The sequence below is a fragment of the Suricata suricatta genome, chromosome 10 (genome assembly GCF_006229205.1).
Source record: "Suricata suricatta isolate VVHF042 chromosome 10, meerkat_22Aug2017_6uvM2_HiC, whole genome shotgun sequence".
NCBI classification, from domain to species: Eukaryota; Metazoa; Chordata; class Mammalia; order Carnivora; family Herpestidae; genus Suricata; species Suricata suricatta.
Window position 1 is genome coordinate 124,893,942 of NC_043709.1, and position 12,165 is coordinate 124,906,106.

Consider the following 12,165-nt stretch of genomic DNA (forward strand, 5'->3'; position numbering starts at 1 on the left):
CCCAAAAGGCAGGTGTCCTAGCACTTGCCCTGTGCCTCTTGTAAGAATTCTACCCCCTGCCTTTTCCCCATCTGGCTTCCTCGGATGGCGGAAGCCTTGCAGGAGGGGAAAGAAGACCCCCCCCACCCCCAGGCCACCCTCACGCCAGGCACTGAGCTCATCTGCGCCTCTCTGTACCTGCCACCCCCAGGACTGGTGCAGCAAATGGGAAAAACGATCCCTTCGGCGTTGGCTGTCCTCGGCAGGAAGAATGAGAAAGGAGATGAGTTAGTATTGATTGCGTGACTCCAGGGCTGCTCCTATATGGACGTATCTTGCAGCTGCCACGCAGGCTGCCAGAATGGCCCAGGAAGGCGCATGTCGGATTTTGCATATGCTGCCCCTGAATTTGGGGCAGTCACTGATGCAGACTGTGGGTTCCCGAGTGAGGCTGCCTGGGTTTAAATTGGGCCCCAGCACTTCCTTCTGTGTGAATCTCGGTTAGTTACTTAACCTCATCTGCAAATGGGCGTGGCAGCGCTGTCCTGACCTAGGAGATAAAGTGACAGGACCGGGCTCTACGAAGTTTGCCCTCATGGTTGCACCTGAAAAACCCACAGGAATTGTTCGCTGATGACTAAGTGGTGTATCTTGAGGACAGTTCGAGTTTCCCCTCCCTGAGAGCTTCATCCTCCTTTGACTCTTGGCTGTCATCCAGGGCGCCTCTTACGTGCACAGCTCTTTCTCCTCACCTGGATTCCGGGCTCTGTAATTTCTGTCTTCTTTGATTTGTCCCTGGAGTCCTCTGCAGAGCCCACCATGTACCTGCATCAGTTAGTGCTCGCTGCTTAACGCGCTACTTTAAAGCTGAGTGACTTAAAATAAAAACTCTTCATTGGGTTCATCGTTTTGCAGGTTGGCACCTTGCACTCAGTGTAGTCGGGTAATTCTGGTCTAGGCTGGGCACTGCTGAGCTCAGCGGGGCTCAGTCATGTGTCTCTGGTCAGCTGGAGGGCCAGCTGGGGAGGGCGGATTTGTCACAACCCTACCTTGGGCAGCTGGCTGTCTGGGGTCCCTTTCCATGCGGCCTCTGATCCTCCAGCAGGCCGGGCTGGGTTTGTTAACAGACTGGTCGCAAGGGCCCGAGAGCACCAAAGAGGCATTAGCAGTTTCTAGTCCTAGCTTCTGTCCTGTTTTTCTACTGTCCTATTACCCAAAGAAAGTCCCATGGCCAACCCCACAGCCAAGGTGAGAGGAGGTGCCTGAAGGCATGGAGACATGGAGGTGGGAGCAAATTTGGGCCCATTATCGCAACAGTCTATCATGGTCCTTCAGAGTAGTTTTCATAACTGTTTACTAAGTGAGTGGTTACAATGTGGTCCTTGCCCAGCTGAGTAGCTATCAGAAGCCACTCAATGTCTACTTTGTTTTACAAAGCCAGCATTCAAGTTAGCTTTCTGCAGCATCACACCTTGATGTCAGCGTGAAGTATCTGTCCCTATTGTTGGCTCTACCTAAGAAGAGAAGGCATATCCCTCTCCTCTTGGACAATGCTGGGGATCCATTGATCACAATTACAGAGGTACTGTTCACCTAGTTTTTTGTACGAATGCACTTCCTTAATTGTGCCGTACACAGCCTGTGCAACCATATGTGTCAGGCCTCAAGCAGAATCTCTCTGGTGGATGTGAAGGTTTTCAACTCCAGTGGAGGAACTAGGTCACTATATAGTCAAGAGGGAAGGGGAGGGTTTGCACGGACACAGATTCTTAAGTTTTAGGAAGGGGGTGGTGTCTAGGCCTCATCTGCATCACCCATTAACTAAGCAGCATACACCAGAGACTCAGTTTAAGAGTCTGACCCTTTCAGTAATATGTTAATTACACCAGTTAATGCCACTCTAGTTGAAGGGAAGGAGTGGAAAGGGAATATCTATCTCATGATAAATGAGGTGGCATTTATCTAAGGCCTGTTATGTACCTGGCACTTGATATATATGTTATCTCATTTCATCTTTATACCAAAAAGTCTGTGAGATGGGTACAGTTAGCTCTGTTTTTGCTGAAGTGGAATCTGGATTTCAGAGAGGGTTCCGTGGAGAGCGTGAGGTCACACAGGTGGTAAGCAACAGGGCTAGGATTTGAACTCTGGCCTGTCTGGCACCAAAGCACTTCCCCTCTGCTGTGCCGTAGCAGACGCTTGGCGAGTAGCAGTCAGCGGGTCTCTGACGTGCTCCCTGAGTATTCCGCAGGCTTGCACGCTGCCCACAGGGAACAGCATTGCAGACATCGAAGCTGGCCAGCATTGGGGGCCTCCACCATTGGCCCGGCGTTCTGACATTGCCTCGCAGGAGGAGGAAGGAGCAGAGCTGACCAGCTGGGCTGGAGGGCAGATCATTGCCTGGAAATGGACTCTGTTCAGGGCAATTGGCTGTATCCCGGAGATGATAAAAAAGGAGATAGTACAACATGAAGGTGGATGAATTTGGGCAGGGAAAGATCTGATGAATCAGTGATGACACTGGAGGCTAATTTGAAAACAGCAGATCCCTGTATCTGTCCCTAAAACAGCAGTCTAGCTCCGTTAAAGTGGAATGTGCCCACAGGCCTGGAGACGGTATTATTTAAATTGGATGAGACTGAGAGGCTCCACTCTGGACGATGGCTTTTATTTCTATTTACGATGCATGATGTGGTGCTGGACCTGCTGAGCTCAGTGGCCTGGCCGTGTGGGTGGCCCCTCCTGAGAGCTCAGTTGACGGGAAGCAGCTGTCCTGCCGAAAGGATACTCCTTCGGGAAGGGAGGGGAGGAGCTGGAGCCATGAGCCACCCATGTGACTGCCCTACACCTGCTTGTCCCCTTTCCCAGCTGCCCCTGGGGTCTGGGCAGCCAACCCTCCGTCACCTACATGGAGGAAGGGAGCATGGACAGCCCACAGGGAGTGCAGGGTTTTGACCAGGGCTGCTGCTGGACCAGTACAGGCTTGGTGCTGGGAGTGTGGATGGAGTAAGCCCCTTCCTACACTTTGGTTAGAGGAGGAAGGCAGACAGGCACTTTCAGTGTGACCTCCTAAGTGATGGGATGGTATCACGCGTGGGCAGCTGAGGACAGGGCTGCTGGTCCAAACATGGGTCGTCCCACGTGGTGTCCCCAGGAGGGTGCGCTTCCCACATCCGACAGGTGAGGGGGATGCACTGGCTGGCAGTGTGTGCCTGTGACCTCAGGGATCTTAGGGGATTCTCCCTGGAGACATGGGGACACTTGCCCACCTGGGTGCCAGGATTGTCGCCAGAGCAGTCACCTCCTTCGCCGCTGTCCAGCTAAGCAGCGTTGTGGGGAGACAGAGCTTAGGGCGGTTGGCGTGGGGGTACTTGGTGGTCCTGGGGCAGCAGCCCTTTACTAACCAGTTGAGGCACGTGTGATCTTTTTACCGCGTTGCAGCCTGGGTGTTCAGGCTCAGTGCCACACACGACGAGCTCCTTGGGCACTGGGGAGAGAGAACACACTGGAAAGGTGAGCAGAGCACTCTAAGATCCCTTAAGAGAGCCACAGGGTTGGGTGGGGACTTTGATTGTGACAGACGCAGAAAGCCATGAGGCTGAGGACACAGGTGGGGCAGGCCTCGAATGCCATCCAAGGGAGCTTGGAATACTTGCTGTTGGGATGCCCAGTTCTTGAAGGGTTTTAAGTAGCCAGTACTGATGATGGCCTTTTAGCGGCGCCTGGGTGGCTCAGTCAGTCAGACATTCCGCTTCAGCTCAGGTCATGATCCCATAGTTTGTGGGTGTGAGCTACATGTCGGGCTCTGTGCTGGCAGCTCAGAGCCTGGAGCCTGCTTCCGATTCTGTGTCTCCCTTCCTCTCTGCCCCTCCCTCACTTGTACTCTGTCTCTCAAAAATAAAATGATAAAAATTAAGAGGCGCCTGGGTGGCTTAGTCTGTTAAGTGGCCGACTTCAGCTCAGGTCATGATCTCATGATCTGTGGGTTCGAGCCCCGCATCGGTCTCTGTGCTGACAGCTCAGAGCCTGGAGCTTGCTTCAGATTCTGTGCCTCCCTCTCTTTCTGCCCTTCACCCACTCATGCTCTGTCTCTCTCAAAAATGAATAAATGTTAAAAAAAAAAGTTTTTTTTTTAAAGTGGCCTTTTAATGAGTACTTACTGTGTGCTCTATAATGTACTGTTTCTAGATTTAATTCTGGAAATAAATAACCTTGTGAGTTAGGAGTCACTCTTTGATTTTATAAAAGAGGAAACAAAGTACTGATAAGTGAGCTTTCTCTGGTTTACACAGTGACCAGAACAACAGGAATTTGTCTTCAAAACCCAGCCATATAATCAGTTTCCTCTAGTACCTCAGGCAGAGAAGGGCTGAGACTAGACCACTGTGGATGTGACGTGAAAGAGGACAAGAGTGTAGGCTTTTGTCCCCTGAGCCTGCAGCTGGCCTTTGGTAGGAACTCACAAGGAACTCATTAAAACAGGAAGTGATTGGAGGCAAGGAATCAGTGAGAAGGCTACTGTGACGGTTCAGGTGAGCGAGGAAGTCCCCAATTAGAAATCATCCCAGGCATTGGGACACATGTGAACGCTATTGAGAAGGTAAAATTCTTTATCCCTTGATAACTGAGGGTTTTGTGAGAGGCGTGTTTTGGTCACAACCTGGGGTGTGTGTGAAAAGGCTGAGGGAAAATGTGTGGCGTGTCCTAGGGAAACACGTGTCCCAAGCTCATGGCGGTTTGAGGCTACAGATGGAGACTTGGGGTCATCAGATAGAAGGTTTAAATTCTATGGGTTTCATGAAGAAGATTGGAAAGGAAAGGCCAGAAGGGGAACCAGGAGAGAGAGTGATGGAGCCCGAGGGGAGAACGTACTGTGAGGACGTCAGGAGTCACCCATGGCGTCCAGAGGGGAAGGATTCCCTTGTGTGGTGCTCTCCCAGCCCTGCAGGCTCCGTCCAGCTCTTGGCTGCTCCTCGGGCAGCTGCCAGCGGTTGAAGGAGAAGTAAATAAGTAGAAAGTATGTATAACTAATTTTAAGTATCTCATTTGGAAGCCATGCTCGGGGAAGTCTGATGGATTCAGCAGTTTCCATGATTTCTGCTGCCTCTCCGTTACATTGGGGTGTGGGGTTACCATATTGAAGATCTGTGGTTTGAGATTCCGAAGACTGATGTGCAAGTCCAGCCCTTGCGGGGAAGTGGTCACAGGTGTCACATTAATCCATTTGTCACTTCGTTGTAGGAGACAAGTTTCTAGCAATTCACCCTTCTACCAGATGTTCTTTCATAGGACATCCTCCCTTAGCTCCGTTCTCTTAACTTTACCTTTGCACCTGATAGAGGAGAAAAGGAGCAGGGAAGGAAAACACCTGGAATGCCCTGTAGTCAAGGCTCGGATTCAGATTCTGATGAAATCACGTTAATACTTTCATTATGACCTACTTTCTATCATATGCCTTACTTTCTGTCTTTATGACCATTAGCAAACTGTCCAATCTGTCTCAGTTTCTTTATACAACAGATGTAATGATAATAACTACCATTACTGTGTAGAAGGCACATTACACTAAGTAGCTGGTAAGTCTTTGCAACAATCCAAACTTTTAGTATGTGTCCCCTAGACAAAACTATTCTCTTTTTTAATGCTTATTAATTTTTGAAAGAAAGAGAGAAAGAGACAGAACGAGTGGGAAGGGACAAAGAGAGAGAGACATAGAATCTGAAGCAGCCTCCAGGCTCTGAGCTGTCAGCACAGAGCCCAGCACGGCGCTCCTGAACCGTGAGATCACGACCTGAGCCGAAGTTGGACACTTAACCGACTGAGCCATCCAGTCACCCTTATACAAAACTATTCTTTACAGCGATACTCGGATATATTTGCCTTTGCCCTATCATTCTCTCAGAGTGTATGGTGGAGTTTTCCAGAAGCTCCCTGATGTGTATATGGCCACCAATAGAATGAAGAAGCAGGTAGGAGAATTGAGCTATTTTAGCCAGACATTTAAGAGCTTTTGTAAAAATTGTAAAATGGTACCACTGTGCTCACTGAACGATTTTTAGATTGAAAAATAGAGTCATTTGGATAATGGAAGATTTTCATTATTTTAAATAAGTAGCTATTTTAAAAAATTTCTCAGTGTTAAGTTCTATTATGGAAAATATTGGTAGAAATGATCCACATAAACAAAAGCTCTCTGGGGCCCTGAGTTATTTCGAAGGCACGCAGAGGGGTCCTGCCATGAAATGAAATGAAAATGTTGGGGAATGTGTGTTGGTACCATAGACTTTGAAGGGATGTGTTTGCAGAGTGCACGGACATCATCTGGGATTTGGCAGCTCTCCAGGCATAGTAATAGTCATAGTGGTGGTAGTAGTGGAACCAGGAGCCACAGCCCTGTGACAGTCACTGTTCGGCAGCCATGCCGTGGTCTGCCCCAGCCTGGGTGGGACCTGACGGGAGAGCAGCAGAGACCCAGCCATACCTGGGAGCAGAGCATCCACCGTGCAGCCCTGTGGGTGCCTCGGTGCATTCGGACTCTCCGGAGAAAGAAGAGGGAAAATATATAGAGATGTCTGGAGAGATGTGTTACGGGAATTTGCTCCCAGGGTTATGGAGGCTTCATGGTCCCTCTGTCCACACCTGCAGGCTGGAGGACCACAAGCCAGTGGTGTGGTTCAGTCCGAGTCCCCAGGCCCCAGAGCCAGGAGCTCCGGTGTCTGAGGGCTGAAGGTCGACATGCCATCTTAAGAAGAGAGTTAGTTTGTCCTTCCTTTGTCTGTCTGTGCCATTCAAACCCTCCTGGATTGGATGACCGCTTGCACTGGGGAAGCGTTATCTTCATTGGTCGACCAATTCAAATGTTAATCGCTTCCAGAACCGCCTTCACAGACACACCTGGAAATAATGTTTTACCAGGTATCTGGTAGCCCCCAGCCAAATGGGCATAAAATTGACCATTATACAAGGGCCTTTTCATTTCACTTGTGATTTGGGGTAATGGGAACAGAAGAATGACAAAGCAAAGAGAAGTTATGACCCCAGATCTTCTGAATCTTGGCAGAGCTCCAGTGAGTCTTAGATTAGGAGGTACGTGTTTTCATGTGTCCACACAATGAGCGTGCTTATATTTCCCGTAATAACAGATGTACCCTGATGTTAAAGAGTTAAGGTCTGGAAGATGGGAAAATTGAGGTCCAAAGTTATTTGGACAGTAGGAAAGAGTCATGATGTGTTGTACCAGATGGGGATGATACTGAACATTATCTTCTTCAAGAAAATGCAACAAGGGCACTTGGGTGGCTTAGTCCGTCAAGCGTCTGACTTCAGCTCAGGTCATGATCTCACTGTTTGTGAGTTGGAGCCCCATGATGGGCTCTGTGCTGACAGCTCAGAGCCTGGAGCCTGCCTCGGATTCTGTGTCTCCTTCTTTCTCTGGCCCTCCCCCATTCATTCTCTCTCTCTCTCAAAAATAAATAAAACATTAAAAAAATGCAACAGAAGATAGTGGAGTCTGCAGAGTTCAGGCTCCACTGGTAATGATGAGGCCTGGTGAGATCCAGATGGCTTGGGCTTTTTTTTTTTTTTTTTTTTTAATAATAGTTTATTGGTTTCCACATAACATCCAGTGCTTCTCCCCACAAGTGCCCCCCCTCCACGACCATCACCTCCTCCCCTCTCCCCCTTCAGCTCTCGGTTCTCATGGTTTGTGTCCCCCTCTCTCCCCAACTCTTTCCCCCTTCCCCTCCCCATTGTCTCGGTTAGGTTTCTCCTGTTAGACCCATGAGTGCAAACGTGCGGTATCTGTCCTTCTCTGCCTTATTTCCTTTGGCTTTGAACCCAGCCTCCACATGGGGAGGCCAGTGCCTGAGGCCAGCCTCAGCTTTAGGAAAAGGGTACCCTCCTGTTAGAGTAAACATGCTGTCTGCAAAGTGAATTACAACTTCAGTTCCAGAGAGGAGCCCAGCACCCGCGTTATTGTGGAGAACCCCATTTTAATGCAGACAGTCCTTAGGGACAAATGCCTATTTCCGGTTTCACACCCAATCACACACATCAATTGCTGTGACTCCATGGAGAGACAGGCTTCATTCTTGGAGGTGTGACAGGGGTGTGTATTTCAGAGTTGGTTTGTAAAACATTGCTCTAAGTCGGAGGTGGAAATTGCAAATCAGAATGTGTTGATTTATTCAGCTTCCAATGACCTCTTGGTAATGACCGCAGGAAAGACAAATCTAATTAGTCTGCTGTGGAAAAGTGGCTCCTCTTTAAGATGCAGATGAACTGAGTATGTGGGGGGCGGGTTCCCAGCATTTCTTTCTCTTGAAACTGGGCCAGGAGGCACAGTCACAAGTCAGCTGAGGGATCCAAACTGGGGAGGTCAGCCTTCCTGCGGACTTCCAGCCTCTGGAGGCCTCCAGGCACGGGGAGTGTAGAAAGTTCTCTATGAGGATGTGTTCACTACACTCAGGTAGGACTTAATCCATCTATCATTTGGTAATAATTTTGAACTTCTACAATAGATTCAAAAAAAAGTACAGAAAACACCTGTATATTCTGGACTGTGATTCACACATTGTTGGTTGGCTTTTGCTTCATCTCTGCCTCTCTCTACCCCTTCCCTTCTGTCTGTATTCATAATATTATTCTTTCCTGATTCATCTGAGAATAGGCTGCCTATATCACTGTGCCCGTAAATGTTTCAGTATGTGTTTGCCCAGAATAAAAATCGTCTCTACAAAAGTGTACACTGACCTCACTAGATTTGATGTTGATGTGGTCTTGGCACCTACCCTCCCGTCTGCATTCCAGTTTTCTCAATTATCCCAATGTTGGTCTTTACAGTCTCTGCCCCTTCCAGGATAGGCTCCTGTCTACGATCACATGTTGTGTTTCTTGTCCTACCTCTTTAGTCTTCTGCTTCTAGAACATTTCCACAGCCTTTTTTAGTCCTTTATAACATGGATATTTTTGTAGAACACTGTCAATACTTCTTCTGGGTTGCCGTGGACATCTATTCCAGATACGAGTGTGCCTTTGCTGCCTGTGGTGCCTCAGACATTACACTTCTCCAAGGGCTTCCTTGGTATCTGTTGTAGTGTCTTGGGATCTTGAGTAACCTGAGAACAAAGGACCAAGTTTATTGCAAAGGAAGTGACCCAGGGTCCACTGGTCCTGCTCTCCTGAATCTGCCAGAGACTGCCAGCCCGAATTTTGGTATGGTCCTTTCAAGTGGCAGCTACGGTACCAGCTTGGAGGTGACATCCTGAAGGTTAAGGGTGATCTCCTTCAAGACGAATCAGTGATTATTATATGATGCCCTGTCCTTGGAAAATAGCATCAGGCGTGGATGTAGACCTGTCCCCTCTCTGTCCATCTCAGTGGCCTACTGGGGAATTCCCTTCGTATTGCCACAACTTTAGCCCTTTTTAGGGGGAAGGTCTCTTTCTGGGGCACACCTGGAAAGGATACCACTAAAACTAAAGGTATGGCTACCTCCTGGTCATTTGGAGCTCCTCCTGCCGGAGTCCAGCCAGGAAAGGAGTTACTGCACTAGTGGTCATTGACGCTGATTATCATGAAGAGATAGGGTTGTGCTGACTTAATGGGGTGGGGAAGGGCGTGTCTGGACCCCAGGGGATTCACCAGGTATCTCCTGGTGCTTCAGAATTGGTGATGACTATAAACAGACAATTGTGACAAGCCCAGCCTGACAAAGGCATGGTGCCCTGGGGCTCAGATCCCTACAGGGATGAAGGCCTTCACCCATGCAAGCAGACTGGAGCAGCCAAAATGCTGCCCAAGGATGAGAGGAATCTAGAAAAGGTGATACCTTTTGATGAGCAGATTTAATACAGTCCAATTTATCAATTCTCCCTTTATGGTCTGTATCTTTTGTGTCTTATTTAAGACATCTTTGCCTATTCCAGGTCATGAGAATGTTTTCATGGGGCTATATATATAGGGCGCTGTCTTGATCTTCTACTCCATTGGTTAGTTTTCCTATTTTTGCTTCTCATCTATTTTTATTTTATCTTAATTATCATAGCTTTAAATAGCTCTTAATGTCCAGGGGTGGAAGTTGTGAAGCTTTGTCCACCTTCTTCAAGATTGCCTTTGCTCTTTTTGGCTTTTTGTATTTACATAACAACTTTAGGATCAGCTTGTCAATTTCTGAAAAAGAAAGAATCCTGGGGGTTTTGTTTGGAATTGCATTAAATCCATAGATTCATTAGGGGAAAATGATGTCTATAATATGTCCTGTAGTTCATGAACATAGCATGCTCCCTGAATCATTTAATTTTTAATAGTCTCTCAGTGTTGTATTTTTAGTTTTCAGTGTAGAGTTCTTGCATAGCATAGGGGCTTTGGAAGGTCTGGGTTGTTTGAAAGGCAACAAAAGGATAAATTGAGACGCTGAGTGAACGTTGAAATGTTTTTCAGTTAACTCAGCAACAACAAACGACATGGCCATTACCACAGTAAGGCTTTGGAGTGAACCGCAACCTCCCTTACAAAGGAAAAAGGACCCAGGTGGGTTAAATTATGTCCCCTAAAAAGATATGTTGAGGGTCCAAACCTCCTTTACCTGGATGCCGGAGGGTCTGAGAAATTCCAGTCTGTCATGCAGGGAGGCACTCAGGAAGCAGGAGTGAATGTCCAGTGAGCCAGCTTGTGGCATCTGCCGGGTGGAGGTGCGGGGGAGGACATTTCTTTACTGCCTTGGCTGGTGTCAGGAAGAGAAAACCTCCCAGGCCAACTCAGAGAGATGCTCTCTCTGAACTTATGTGGAGTTTCTTCTTTGGCATCCTATCGAATTCTGCCTACCGCTTACTCCTTGCCCTCTGATAGTCTTTGGTTTTGAGATTTAACTCTCGGCTGCCCTTCGTGAAGGTGACATTCATACTCTGGTTTCAGAAGCTCTGACAATGTAGAGTAGCTATTTCCCAGCCTGTGGGAAAAACCCCCCAGACGGTTGCTTTGTCTGTCTTCCCAACGTGCTGGAGGCAGAAAGCGGCTCTCGCAACCTCCAGGCACCGCTTCCCTTCGCCCTCACTTTTGTTCGCCCCGTTCTATTCCTGGGACTGGCTGCAGCTCTAACAATAGCCCCGAGTGGCATTCTGCCTCTAGATCTACCTCTGATCGGTGATGCATTCTCCTCTCCTGGTGCGGCTGACTGTCGGCGCTTGTGAAATAGGACCAACAACACATGCTGCTAATTGGCACTGGCAGACACTCACATACGTAATGTGTGTGGTCTGGCCACTCTCTCCCGTCATGGTGGTGAGGCACACGCCTTCCAAGATTACCCTAGCACAGCCATGGCAGCCGAGGGTGTGTGGCTGGCCTCTGGCAGTGGGCATCCATGTGAGCTGGTGAGGCGGAGTAGGAGGCTGTGGTCCTGCCCAAACCCAGCAGCCATCTTTCCCTGTCTTCGGGTGGGAAAATGGCAGAGAAGCTGACCCTGTATTTGTATTGCTTTGGCGTGAGGCTCAGAGGTGGGTTTTCCTGGGCTCTTGTCACTCTTGGCCCTGTGCTCTCCTGAAGAACAACATGCTGCTTTGAAAGCTCACTCTGATCTTTTCCAAGCTCTTTGCCAGATATACATTTGCTGCTGCAGCTGCTCAGATCACATTTAATCTCGGGAGGAGGCGGCCCTGGCACTTGCATTGGACAACAGGGTGTGATTAACTGAGTCACACTGGCTCTTGCTTTTCTGATTCCTCAACCTGAATTTGTTTTTACTGTTTGTATAAATCGGGGTTCTGCAGGAAAGAGATGGAATATTCTGATGGAGTAACTGTAAAGAGTTAATTAAAGGGACTTTTTTTACTTGATTTTAGATTTTCTTAAGTTTATTTTATGGGGGGTGCAAGCAGCTTCTGCACTGTCAGCACACAGAGCCCCATGTGGGGCATGAACTCATGAACTGTGATATCATGGCCTGAGTTGAATTCAAGAGTCGGATGCTCAACCGAGTTCAGGTGCCCCTAAAGTGACTTTTTATCAAGTGTGTGTGGTATGGGGGCAACAACAAGGGACGGTGGAGCACCTGTGGGTGACTTGGAGCTGTTTTGGCCTCTGAAGAAACATGGGGAGGGCACCATCTGAGATCCTGGGAGGAACAGTGGTAAGGGGAAGGCTGCCTGACCAGAGATGAGTACAGAGACGTGACCTTCGATTTGAACA

At 48.5% G+C, this 12,165-nt stretch overlaps 1 protein-coding gene and 1 long non-coding RNA gene across 2 annotated transcripts in view; one reads left to right on the forward strand and one right to left on the reverse strand.

Moving 5' to 3' along the window:
- Nucleotides 1-8,135: 8,135 nt before the first annotated feature.
- LOC115304960 lies at nucleotides 8,136-9,554 on the reverse strand. The gene is made up of 2 exons (XR_003914689.1): nucleotides 9,472-9,554; nucleotides 8,136-9,095 (listed from the first exon to the last, which is right to left on the reverse strand). It is a non-coding gene; the product is annotated as an uncharacterized LOC115304960 (long non-coding RNA).
- Nucleotides 9,555-9,730: 176 nt separating this feature from the next.
- FRMD4A (FERM domain containing 4A) overlaps nucleotides 9,731-12,165 on the forward strand; it is a 619,483-nt gene continuing 617,048 nt past the window's right edge. The window contains exons 1-2 of the mRNA XM_029955588.1: nucleotides 9,731-9,801; nucleotides 10,420-10,509. The gene's annotated coding sequence lies outside the window, so the exon portion shown is untranslated. The remainder of the gene's footprint in view (nucleotides 9,802-10,419; nucleotides 10,510-12,165) is intronic.